Raw genomic sequence first — 12,030 nt, 5'->3', positions numbered from 1 at the left:
GCACCTGTGTCTATCCAATACCTATGCTGGTCTGGTAGCCGTGTACCTATGCTCGTCTAATACTTGCATCTGTCCTACACTAGTTGTGTTCATCCTATACCAAACCCAACTCTTCACCATTGATGGTTCGAGTGAACTACATTTAATTAGATGGAGGGAAATGATGGCCAAATGCCTTACCTTTTCCCGGAAAATTGAGATATAATTCATCACTCATGCACTGTCTGTCATAAGGATGAAGCCAAATATGTAAATAGAAGCTAACTGTAATATTTTTTATGGTGATTTGATATTATCTTCTAAGCTTCATATGTAACAACCATTCCTCTATAAGGTAAGGCTTGTATATGATAAGAGTTAGTGAATTTAGTTTTAAGTTAGACACAGAGAAAGAGTTACAGACATAGTGAAAGATAGAGAAGCAAAGATTTTGTTAAGTTGGAGGTTTGATTAAGTTTTGCAAACTTTTCCTTTTGAAGTCAATAATATGAGTATTTTTTGATAACTTTGATGTGTTAGTAGATTCCTTAGTTTTTTAACGTCTTTTAGCTTTACTTAAGTTAGACACAGAGAAAGAGTTACAGACATAGTGAAAGATAGAGAAACAAAACTTTTGTTATGTTGGAGGTTTGATTAAGTTTTGCAAACTTTTCCTTTTGGAGTCAATAATATGAGTAGTTGTTGATAAGTTTTATGTGTTAATAGATTCCTTAGTTTTGTAACTTCTTTTATCTTTCCTCGGTAACTCAGAAAGGGCCCACCAAACCCATCAAGACAATATTTTATTACAGTTAATGTAAGTTTGTTTTAGTTTATGTGTGAAAAGTAACTTAGTGTCATAGTGGTTGAGGGGAAAGTACCCCTAGGGTCCTTTGGGTTAAGACTCTACCAGACTGAAAATTGCTTATTCAAGGAAACACACACACAGCCATTATCTTTACCGTAAGAAAATTCTAATGTTGAGGGTACGTACCTAAGTTCCTACGTTCGAGAAGGCCTTTAGGGTCCAAACCCTTCTTGGAGTTCCCTTCTTCTCCTTTGACCTGTAAAACAAACAAATCAAAGGACACAACAGTACATGGACAAATACTTATACATAAACCATCTTCATGCTATAAAGTTAGTTATAAAAATCTTTAAGTAACTACTTGCATAAGATTCAAAACATGAATGTCATAAGCACAAAGAAAGATTGTTTCGGGAACCAAGACGTGTTTCTTTATATAAAGGAAAATAAAGTACATATAACGGAAAGATTTCACCTGAAACACCTTCAGCAGGCTCCAAGCAAAGCTTCCTCCCGGATTCGTTCCAGCCTCAAGCCTCCAACAAGAGTTCCTTCCAAGTCTTACTCAATGGTGATATAAAGGATGAATGATCACCAATACACATGGAAACAAGGGTTTCCTATGCAAAGTGGGGGAAGTGCAGAAAGCACCAAGGACATCAGACCTGGTCTAAGGGGAAAATCTCAGCATAATAATCTTGCTCTCTTTTTTCTCTCTCCTTAGGCCTTCCCTTTGATGTCTTTTTATACCATCTCCAAAGTAGTTTTTTAGTTAGGAGTTGGTTGGGAACAGTTAGGCCACGGGCACTAACAGGTGATCAGCAGGTAAAACCCGCGATCTCCGCCCGAAAATAAGGAATTATTTATTTTTTTAAGTGTTTTAATACATACACGCGGGTTGGGTATACACAGACCCGCGTGTACACGCGTTTAACTCAGGGAAATGTCGCGTATAAGGGATCAAACACTGTTTTTTAAATTTTAGGACCAGGTCTGGAAGGAGGGCTTGCCCTAGGCCATGAGTGCAGCATCACAAACCATAAGAGTGAGATTTGGAGCTATAACAGATGCCCCCTAATATATGAGGTCAGAAGGGGAACATGATGGCTGAAATATATTATGTAAGTACATGGAAAGGAAGTCTGTCGAGAAACCGAGGAGGACTGCACCAGAATTCAGCCTGCCAAGTCACCAAAAGGAGATCAGAAAGAAACACTGTCTGAGGCGGGCATACCCATGCTCAGAATAAGTAAAGCATGTCCGCATATCAAGTACAAGCGGATCCACTAAGTATACAAGTATAAATAACTGGAAGATACATAATGGATCATCTGATCATAAGGAGCAAGTACATGTCTGAATATCACATATAAGACTGTCAATGATGGTGAAAGATGCAACGGATCACTGAAATCAAAGACTGATCCCAAAAGATACCAACTGAACATGATGGAATAGGATGGTACTACACTGCAAACTCAGGTGCCAGCATATAGAATGTCGCCATGACTGACTGCAACATATAAGGTGGAGTGGTATCAACTAGCAGCAAGAGGAGTAACTGTCAAGTGAACCAATGAATGCTGATACAACGTGAGGTCTTGACCGACCGCTGTGGTACATTTCTACACCATGGGAATAAATGATCTGAAGTCGACCATGTGAGAAATCGTTTGATTACCGGTCATTGATGTATACCGTTAACAAACGCGAGACTACTCACTAATAATGACAATGAGCGTCAAGGTACCCAGTACAATCTAACAAGTGTGAATAGATGAGCTGAAGTCGAACACCTGTAAGAATCTATCGATCAGGAGACAATGATGGTTTCCCACTGTCGATAGCGAAGGATCTGCCACTAATGACTGCAAACCCCAAGGTACTGCCAAATGGACTCTAGATCTTTGCCCCAGAGCAATGAGTCGGAGTCGATAGGGAAAGATCTGCTAGAAGGAAGGCATTAAGGCATCCTCCATCAATCTAGCACGATTGTAACCCGTAGGCCAATAATGTGGAAGGAATCGGACGAAAAAGATGTAGTAACCCAACTGAAGTACATTTCCGGTGTACACAAGATGTGGCTAGCGCACGGCAGAAACCCTCTGAACCAACCAATAATGAAAGCTGACACAGAGGCGAGGTATCCACCAATAGGGTCAAATGGAAACCAAGGTACTGCACGAATCCCAATGTGTGATAATGTATGCTGATGTCGAACACAAGGGAAACCACTCAGTCAAAGACTCATGATACTGATTGATGCTGAGCACAAGGCGACCTATCAATAATGAAAATAGGGCCAGGGTGCGGCTCTAGGCCTGTCCTCAGAGCAAGGTGTCGTCGTCGATAAGGACAAGACCTGCCAGCAAGAAGTCAATGGGGACCTTCTCAAACCGGCACGAGTAAAGGACCAATATAGCTGATGTGATGATAGACATGACACTGACAACCAGGGATGGCCGACTGAAAATGAGTCAAGAGACACTGCAGAAAGGCCGACTCAGGCTAACTTCCCTTGAACAAAAGCACGACTCAATGTGACTATGTGGCAGCATATGATGACTCTGTATAAGTTCGCCATGCAGAAGGCACGAACGAAACCTCCATATGATTGGAAGAGATAACCAATCAGGGGAGAACTGACTCAATAACAAGGTTATGGCATACCTAAGTCAAACTAAATCCCACCCATGCGAAGGAGACTTTGTTTTGAGTGCTTTGTTCAAGGGCGACACGACTGACTCTAGCTGCCAACAATAAATGGAAATAATGTCCCATTCCTGCTCTTTTTCGGAATATTTAATTTTTTTTGTCTTTTTCTGTTAAGCCGGAAAAATAATAAAATAATGCTATGGTACAGTGGAAAGAACGAGTGTCAGTGAAACAGATGATCTAGTTCCTGGGAAAGGAACGTTCCTATGCTCAATGCAGGGAGGTGAAAACTGGTCAGTGACACTTAGAGGTATGTTCCTTCCACGGATCAGGGTATGTCAAGCTGCAGAAGTCAAAGGTATGCAAGGTTGATTTTGCAGATGTCATGGTCAAAAGTTGGCTTAAACACGAGTCCAAGTGAAGCCGGCTCTAGGCCAAAACGTGCAAATGGTCAACATGCAATGCAGAAGTACAACTTGACACACATAGGAGCCTCTAGGGTATAAGGCCAGAACGAAACGAAGAAGCAAAGAGGAATGAGTCTTCAACGCATAAGTCATGGCGGAACTATAGAGGACTCCTGAACCTATGGACAAAAAATCAGCATGAGTGCCAAGCAACAACGAGGTACTAACTAGGGCACCCATTATAAGGTAGGCTCTACCACACAAGTCATGATACTTCTAAGCAATGAGAAGGTTCCGCACCATAAGTTGGTGGGGTCGATCCTAAGGCAAAATGGGAAAGGAAACTGATAAGTGCACAATGCAGGCGGAAAAACGTAACCTATATGCCAGTTTCGAGAACCAATACCTATCAGAACAGACCAACCATAAACTTCCAAAGGAGAAATCTTCCATGTTCTATAAACATAAATAGGAACACTAGAGGAGAAGTTAATGCATTCCACATATAAACTTCATATAAAAACTTGTGTTATAGAATACAAAACTTGAAAATGTGTACCTCATATATACAATATGGTACAGGGAAACACGCATCCTTGCGACTTACGCATAATAGTTTTCCTGAACAAACCCCTTGCAGGGCTCAGGCCATGTGATGCCCTTGAAATAAAGCAATCAACTGAGAAGCTTCAAGAGCATTTGGAATATTCTGAGTGGACCACAACAAAACAGGTAGTCCAACATTCAACCCAGGAATATTCAAAGTGGCCATCAAGGGAGTACCAACGTTTCCAAAGAAAGGAAAAGCACAAGGATCCCCTTTTGGGAGGGTACCTTGGTTTGTTTCCATAGGAATATTGGCCATATCTAACTGATCCAAAGACCCTTCCCTTACGGGAATGTAGAAATTACTTTTCAAGGAATATGGATAAGCAATCAAAACCTTTGCCCTTGAAGAGGCAACTCCACAAATTCTGAAAGAACAACCAAAAGCCTTTCAAGATTAGTAGAGTGGTAATGCTAGTCACTCAGACCACAAAGTCCAAATGTGACTAGACAAAAATACCTAAAGCCAACTATATACAAGGAGCAAAGAGCACCCACTAAAAATTCCCTAAAGACATCAGCCAGTCAAACAACTTTCAAGTATTTCCGCTCCGGGTGGTGTGGACCGGACACCAAAATACAAGAAAGTGGAGTAAGGTGCCTTCCGAAGATAGTCTAGGATGATGAGGGCCTAGTCCTATCAGCGAAGGTATCAAAGGAAGTTACGCTGACCTCCTAACAATAGCCTGCGCCGGTGCAAGCCCCCAAGCTTCGCAAGGGTTCCCTCCAGTAGTACTGTCGAGAGTGATGCAACGTCGACCTCAGGTGCCACGGGATTCCCCTCCGCAGCCACCTGTGTAGATCCTTAGGAGAGGCAACTATGGGTACCAACTCGTCGCAGAAGCCAGGCAGATTAGTCGTGAGGTAAGTTCGGACAAGTAGGAGAGGGGGTATCTCTCTTCCCTGTCTTCACAGACCCTCGTGCTTAACTCCCAGATCCGGATCTTTCCTGGTCTTCCTAATGCTATTGGATTTTCTCTCGTTATTCAGACTCTTATGTTTGACGTTTTATGTGGCCTTGGAGAGTTAACTCTCCACTTGCCTAATCCAAGGCCCTAAAATCCTAAACTTGTTGGTGTAACTGACTAAAACAAAAAGTTCTAGTGTATTTTAATTAGCGCTTGATTTTATTAGGCTGTTCTTTAAGTCACAAGGTAATGGAGATGAAACTTGTGGTGTTTTTATGGACGCAAAAGAAATTAATAAAACTTAGCTACATGCACATGCACTTTTTGTTTTCGATGAAGAACAATTTCTATGAGGTTCAGAGGTACTTCTAATATAAACAAATTTTCCTTTTCTTTTCAGACTCCACACTCACAAAAACTAACAAAACTATATATGCCTAAAAAGAGATACAAATCTATCCTAATGCAAGAACTATATGTGGATGCAAGATTTAAAGACTACTCTAAAAACAAAGAAGGAAAGTTGCTGCTTATCAAATTTGTCTTGCCACTAAAATGCTTAGATAGAAGATGATGTGTTACCAATCATTTCGTCCAAACAATAAAAACAAGTTCTAAGATAAACACAAAGCACTTTCTCTTCGCAAAAAAGGAAATCAAATGAAAAGCAAGTTTAAGAAAGCGAAACTCAAAACTTTCAAAAGATTTTCTTTCAATCAAGCCAAGAAGTATTTTTCAAAGGATGCTCTAAGAAATACTGACACCAATGATTGATGAATAGGCAACCAAACACTTTTGTGAATTGACACCTTTCAAATGATGAAAACCCAACAAAAATAAATGTGTTTGAAATCGCTCTTGACAATCAAAAGTAGCAATGAAAGTCCAAAGATCAAAAGACAAGTTTCAAGAAAATGGTAACAAACAACTCTCCCGAAACGAAGGAGCAAATTGTCACAAAAATGGTTTCGTTAAGCAAACAAAAGGGTCACCGAACAAAATGAACACAAAGATTGAATCCAATCTTCCTACTCTGCCAAAACAGAGCAGTCAAGATTCTTAACCAGAAATCTTGTGTGTCAAAAACAATGACGCTTGCAATCAACGAAAACAAGACTAATACTCCTTATAACTAGAGAGAGTTTAGAACAAGATGCCCCCTGTTAAATAGAGGACTGTTACTGGAAAATGACTGCTTCAAACTGACCCAAATCACCAGATAAACATTCAACAAAAAGAAAATTTATAAATCTTGAAAATTATATAATATACGCGCCTACAGTGATGTGCAAATGCGTGTACACGCGATTGTAACTGAGGAAACCTGCGTATACGCGGGTTCACTTAGTTCAACTTGCGTATATACGCTTCTGTAATCTAGAAAAACTGCGTATCTGAAGATTTTCAAGAAAAATAAAAAATACAGACTGAAAAAACTGGAAAAGCTTAGAGTTCAAGAATAGATCAGACAGTCAGAGCCAGCAAACAGAGGGGCTGAGCCTTGATTGGCTTGAAGACTACCCAAACTAGGAACAACAAGAGTGTTATTCCCCAGTGGAGTCGCCAATTCTGGTTGAGGGGAAAGTACCCCTAGGGTCCTTTTGGTTAAGACTCTACCAGACTGAAAATTGCTTATTCAAAGAAACACACACACAACCATTATCTTTACTGTAAGCAAATTCTAATGTTGAGGGTACGTACCTAAGGTCCTACATTCAAGAAGGCCTTTAGGGTCCAAACCCTTCTTGGAGTTCCCTTCTTCTCCTTTGACCTGTAAAACAAACAAATCAAAGGACACAACACTACATGGACAAATACTTATACATAAACCATCTTCATGCTATAAAGTTAGTTATAAAAATCTTTAAGTAACTACTTGCATAATAATTCAAAACATGAATCTCATAAGCACAAAGAAAGATTGTTTCGGGAACCAATACGTGTTTCTTTATATAAAGGCAAATAAAGTACATATAACAGAAAATTTTCACTTGAAACACCTTCAGCAGGCTCCAAGCAAAGCTTCCTCCCGAATTTGTTCCAGCCTCAAGCCTCCAACAAGAGTTCCTTCCAAGTCTTACTCAATGGTGATATAAAGGATGAATGATCACCAATACACATGGAAACAAGGGTTTCCTATGCAAAGTGGGGGAAGTGCAGAAAGCACCAAGGACTTCAGACCTGGTCTAAGGGGAAAATCTCAGCATAATAATCTTGCTCTCTTTTTTCTCTCTCCTTAGGCCTTCCCTTTGATGTCTTTTTATACCATCTCCAAAGTAGTTTTTTAGTTAGGAGTTGGTTGGGAAGAGTTAGGCCACGAGCACTAATAGGTGATCAGCAGGTAAAACCCGCAATCTCCGCCCAAAAATAAGGAATTATTTATTTTTTTAAGTGTTTTAATACATACACGCGGGTTGGGTATACACATACCCTCGTGTACACGCGTTTAACTCAAGGCAATGTCGCGTATAAGGGATAAAACACTGTTTTTTAAATTTTAGGACCAGGTATGGAAGGAGGGGTTGCCCTAGGCCATGAGTGCAGCGTCACAAACCATAAGAGTGAGATTTGGAGCTATAACACATAATCTAATTTTAGAGCTTTGGATATCATTTTAGTTTTGATTCTATGCAAGTAATTTGTTCGAGAGTATGTGATGTAAGTCTGGAGATATTAGTTTTTGAGTGATAATTCCTCGGATTTATGAATGCAAACTTTATTTCTCAGGATGCATGTTTAATTGTTGGTTTCTATTTTGAAGAATAGGAAGAGTTAAGATAAGGGATCTCATCATTCACCTGCATATGCTATGAAGTGAAGACTCTTGTCATACCTAACATTTCTTATATAAGAATGTATGATTTCCTTCAAAACTAGTTAAATGAGGAATGATTTCTTTTCTTGATATTTAAGAGCAGTAAGTTGATTTTAGCCACTCTCTATAGGAAAACAGATTTGGATCCATCTTTTTACTTCATGAGCCTATAAATGGACATGCTTATTACTTGACAAAAACACCAATAGATCACATGCTTGTTGAGATTCTATTTCTGATTTTTAATTTTTGAACTTTGAATTGTGTGAGGAAGTTATATTGAAACTTCTAGGATGAAGTATTGGTTTTGAATTCTTCATATCTATGCTATACTCATGTGAAATATGAACTTATCCATTATCGACACCTATAGTGTATCAAATCTATTGATTATGAAACCCTATTTACGAGATGAAAATAGTAATGGGTAATGGTATGTTTTTTCTTTCGACAAATTTTGAGTAATATTTAGGAAAACCTAAGGGCAGAGAGAGGACACTAAGACATGAGTGGAGAGCCACACATCCACTATAGTGGATGTTTAGTCAATCTAGTGTCCTAAATTACTCTACATAAATGATCGATTCGGGTATCATAAACTAATGAAGTGCGGTGCACCATATGTGCTTAGTTAACCCTTTTCTTACTTCATTGTTTTATAGTTTATGTTGTTTTCTAGGGGTTTTGTTTCTTATGTTAGAATCTAATTTCTAAAGAAAAGAGAAAATGTAACAAATCAAAACTTTGAACAGTTAGATTAATCTAAGCTGGCAAAATATCTAAGAAAATAAAGCAAGAAAAATAATGTTGTTGCAATTTAAACTAAAGGAAAAAGTAAAACTTGAAACTGCTCTTAAACTAATGAAGGGCAAGTCAATAATCTCATTCATAATCACAACATTCTGTCAATGTTGGTTCTAAAAACATCATTATATGGGATGAGAGAATCACACTAACCTATCTAATGCTATACTAATGGAAAGCAAGTCATCTCATTCATAATCATAACATTTTTCCAATGTTGGCTTTAGAAACATCATCATATAATCATGAGAGAATGAAAGAATACAATAAGAAGAAAGAAACAAAATCAAATCAATTCCAACTCATAACTTCACATATCGCCAATTTCATTCTGAAGGAACTCAAAAGACTCAATGAGACGTGAACTTATGTAATGAGTATCCTACTAAGAAAAAAGCAAGAACATGTAAAGAAAAACTAATCTACTATGTTCTCTATGCTCCAATTCACCAATCCGAAAATAGGAAGACTAATTTCTTGGAATATTTTGTCAAGCATAAATTACATAGATAAATCTACAATCAACCGGTTAAACACACTTGCATGAATTAAGATTGCATGAATGGAAAATCTAAACTATCAACTTGAAAGCAATAAAATGACATACTTGAATGAAATAAAAACAAAACTTCAAAACAAAATCTACTCTACCTTACATTCTATTGTGCTCCATGACATCTACTTCACATCTCCTTCTATGTTTGGGACATCAAATCTTTATTCAAATTATTCAAAATCACAAAGTACAACAAAGCTCTCTAAAGCTTTCCAAAGCCATCAAAGAAGAACTACAAGCTTAAGAACTAAAAATCCAAGGTCCCAAATGAAGGAGAGGGATCTCCTATTTATACAAAATATGAGAAGCCATCTCATTAATGAGAGTCCATGAATCGCTCCCTCTACCTCTAGAGTCCTAATCAAAATACGAACTAATAAGACACATGTCTTCTTGGAGTTTCAATACAATTAGTAGATGTGACACATATCCTCATGATCCCATGATTCTCTCCACTCAAATTCGAATTTGGCCTTAAAGTGCCACATAAAGGTCTTCTAGAAGCCTCCTTTTAACCTACACATGTCAACAATCTCAACCCTCTTGTTAGGTATAAGCATATGCACATTGTTTCCTAATTTTTAACCACAAATTCACTTAAAAAGGCTAAGAATTAATAAATTTTGGGAAAACATAAATGTGGCACAATGATAATGAAAGTGGGATGAATGTACTGACATAGTAGTGAAATGGAAGTGATATAATGGACATAATAGTGAAAGTGTAATGGAAATGAATGACAATTTCAAGACCCAATAGTGGGGTTCCTCCAAAGTTAAGTTGTCCTCTATTTTCATAACTAGTTAAGTATTGATGCGTTCATTTCATGAAAATAATCAGATATAACAAAGATATGTTTGTTTCATAAAAAATTTCAGTTGGTCCCCAAAATTGTTAACCCAACTAATTCTATTAATCACTATGCAAGGAAAAATCTAAAGGAGAAAAGTTTTGTGGCAGCAGTGGAGGGGACATCAGTAAAGAAGCTTGTAGTAGAACCAAAGATAGTGGTAGAGGAAGTTAAAAATACATTGGAGATAGTGCCTTGGAACATTGCATATAACCTATCATCTAAACCATCATCTTCTAAAGAAGAGACATCTCCTACTTCCACAAATTTAAAATTGTGGGAAGAAAGAATGAAAGTAGAAGTAGGAAGAGTAGACCATCCAGAAAACAATGAACCCAACAATGAGCTAGAAATGTTTGGATTTTGAATTCTTAATATTACTAGTAATGTCACCATGAATAAAATTCCTTGTAGTTTTTAACCCATATAGAAATTACCTGCATGCGAATTATAAATACATAAAATAAAAAATGCAAGAGCATAACACATAAAACACATATATAGAGAGATTTTCCCCAGGATCCCAAAACTGAGACTACTAGCTTGATTTTCCATTATATGGATTTCAATGTTATAATGCATATTTATACATATCGAAGCATCCAATACCATGGACCAAAAACCATTGCATCCAAAACCATGGACCGAAAACCATAGGTAGGTTCACCCAAACTAATATCGGGTCTAAAAAAAAATTCTCGGGCCGTTGCCCCAGACCCCGTAGAGGGGGGCTACCTACCCCCCTCAAGCCCCATGGACAAGGGGGGCTACCAACCCCTTTGTGACACGCTAGCTACGCAATCACCACAATGAAGGGGGGGCTCGGGCCCCCCTCTACCCCCCTGGTTCACTACGTGGGTTAGTCGTGGAAAGAATATAACAGAACCCAACATTCTCCCACTTGTTGTTTTCTTTCCACAAGGGACCATAGGAGAGCTTAGTCATTTTTCCAGCCTTGAAATGTCCATTGTTTCTCTACACCAGGAGAACTTCTTGGAGCTCATAGATTTTTTCAATGCATCTGCAGTATTCTTCAATCTGTCCACCTTTACCAGCAACACCTTTTTGTTTTCTATCATATCCCTCACAAAGTGATACTGAACATCAATGTGCTTTGTCTTTGAATAATAAGAAAGGTTCTTTAACAAGAAAATTTCACTTTTTCTATCACAGTCTATCCTTATAGCTCCCTGTACTAACCCCATACTTGAACACAATCTTTGCGACCAAACGGCTTCCTTGCTTGCATGAGTGGCTGCCATGTATTCTACCTATGTACATGATAGTGCCACTATAGATTACTTCTTACTCATCCAACTGACTGTAACTCCAAATAGGTTAAACACATACCCACTCGTATATCTTCTCTGATCCAAATCTGCAACCCAGTTTGCATCAACAAAGCCATGATTATCCAACACTCTATCCAATCCTGGTCTTGCTTGGTAGCACAAACCATAATCACTAGTACCACACAAATAATTGAAAACCCGCTTCACTATTGTCTAGTGCTCCTTCCCTGGTTTTCACATAAACCTGCTCAATACTCCCACTGCATGTGCAATGTCTAGTCTAGTATAGACCATCACATACATCAAGCTACCGAATACACTTGCATATGGAACACGGGACATATCCTCTT

The sequence above is a fragment of the Pinus tabuliformis genome, chromosome 6 (genome assembly GCF_031772625.1).
Source record: "Pinus tabuliformis cultivar Carrire ecotype Pingquan chromosome 6, CPIR1, whole genome shotgun sequence".
NCBI lineage: Eukaryota > Viridiplantae > Streptophyta > Pinopsida > Pinales > Pinaceae > Pinus > Pinus tabuliformis.
The sequence above is the reverse complement of the archived record's forward strand: the minus strand, read 5'-3'. Positions refer to the sequence as shown.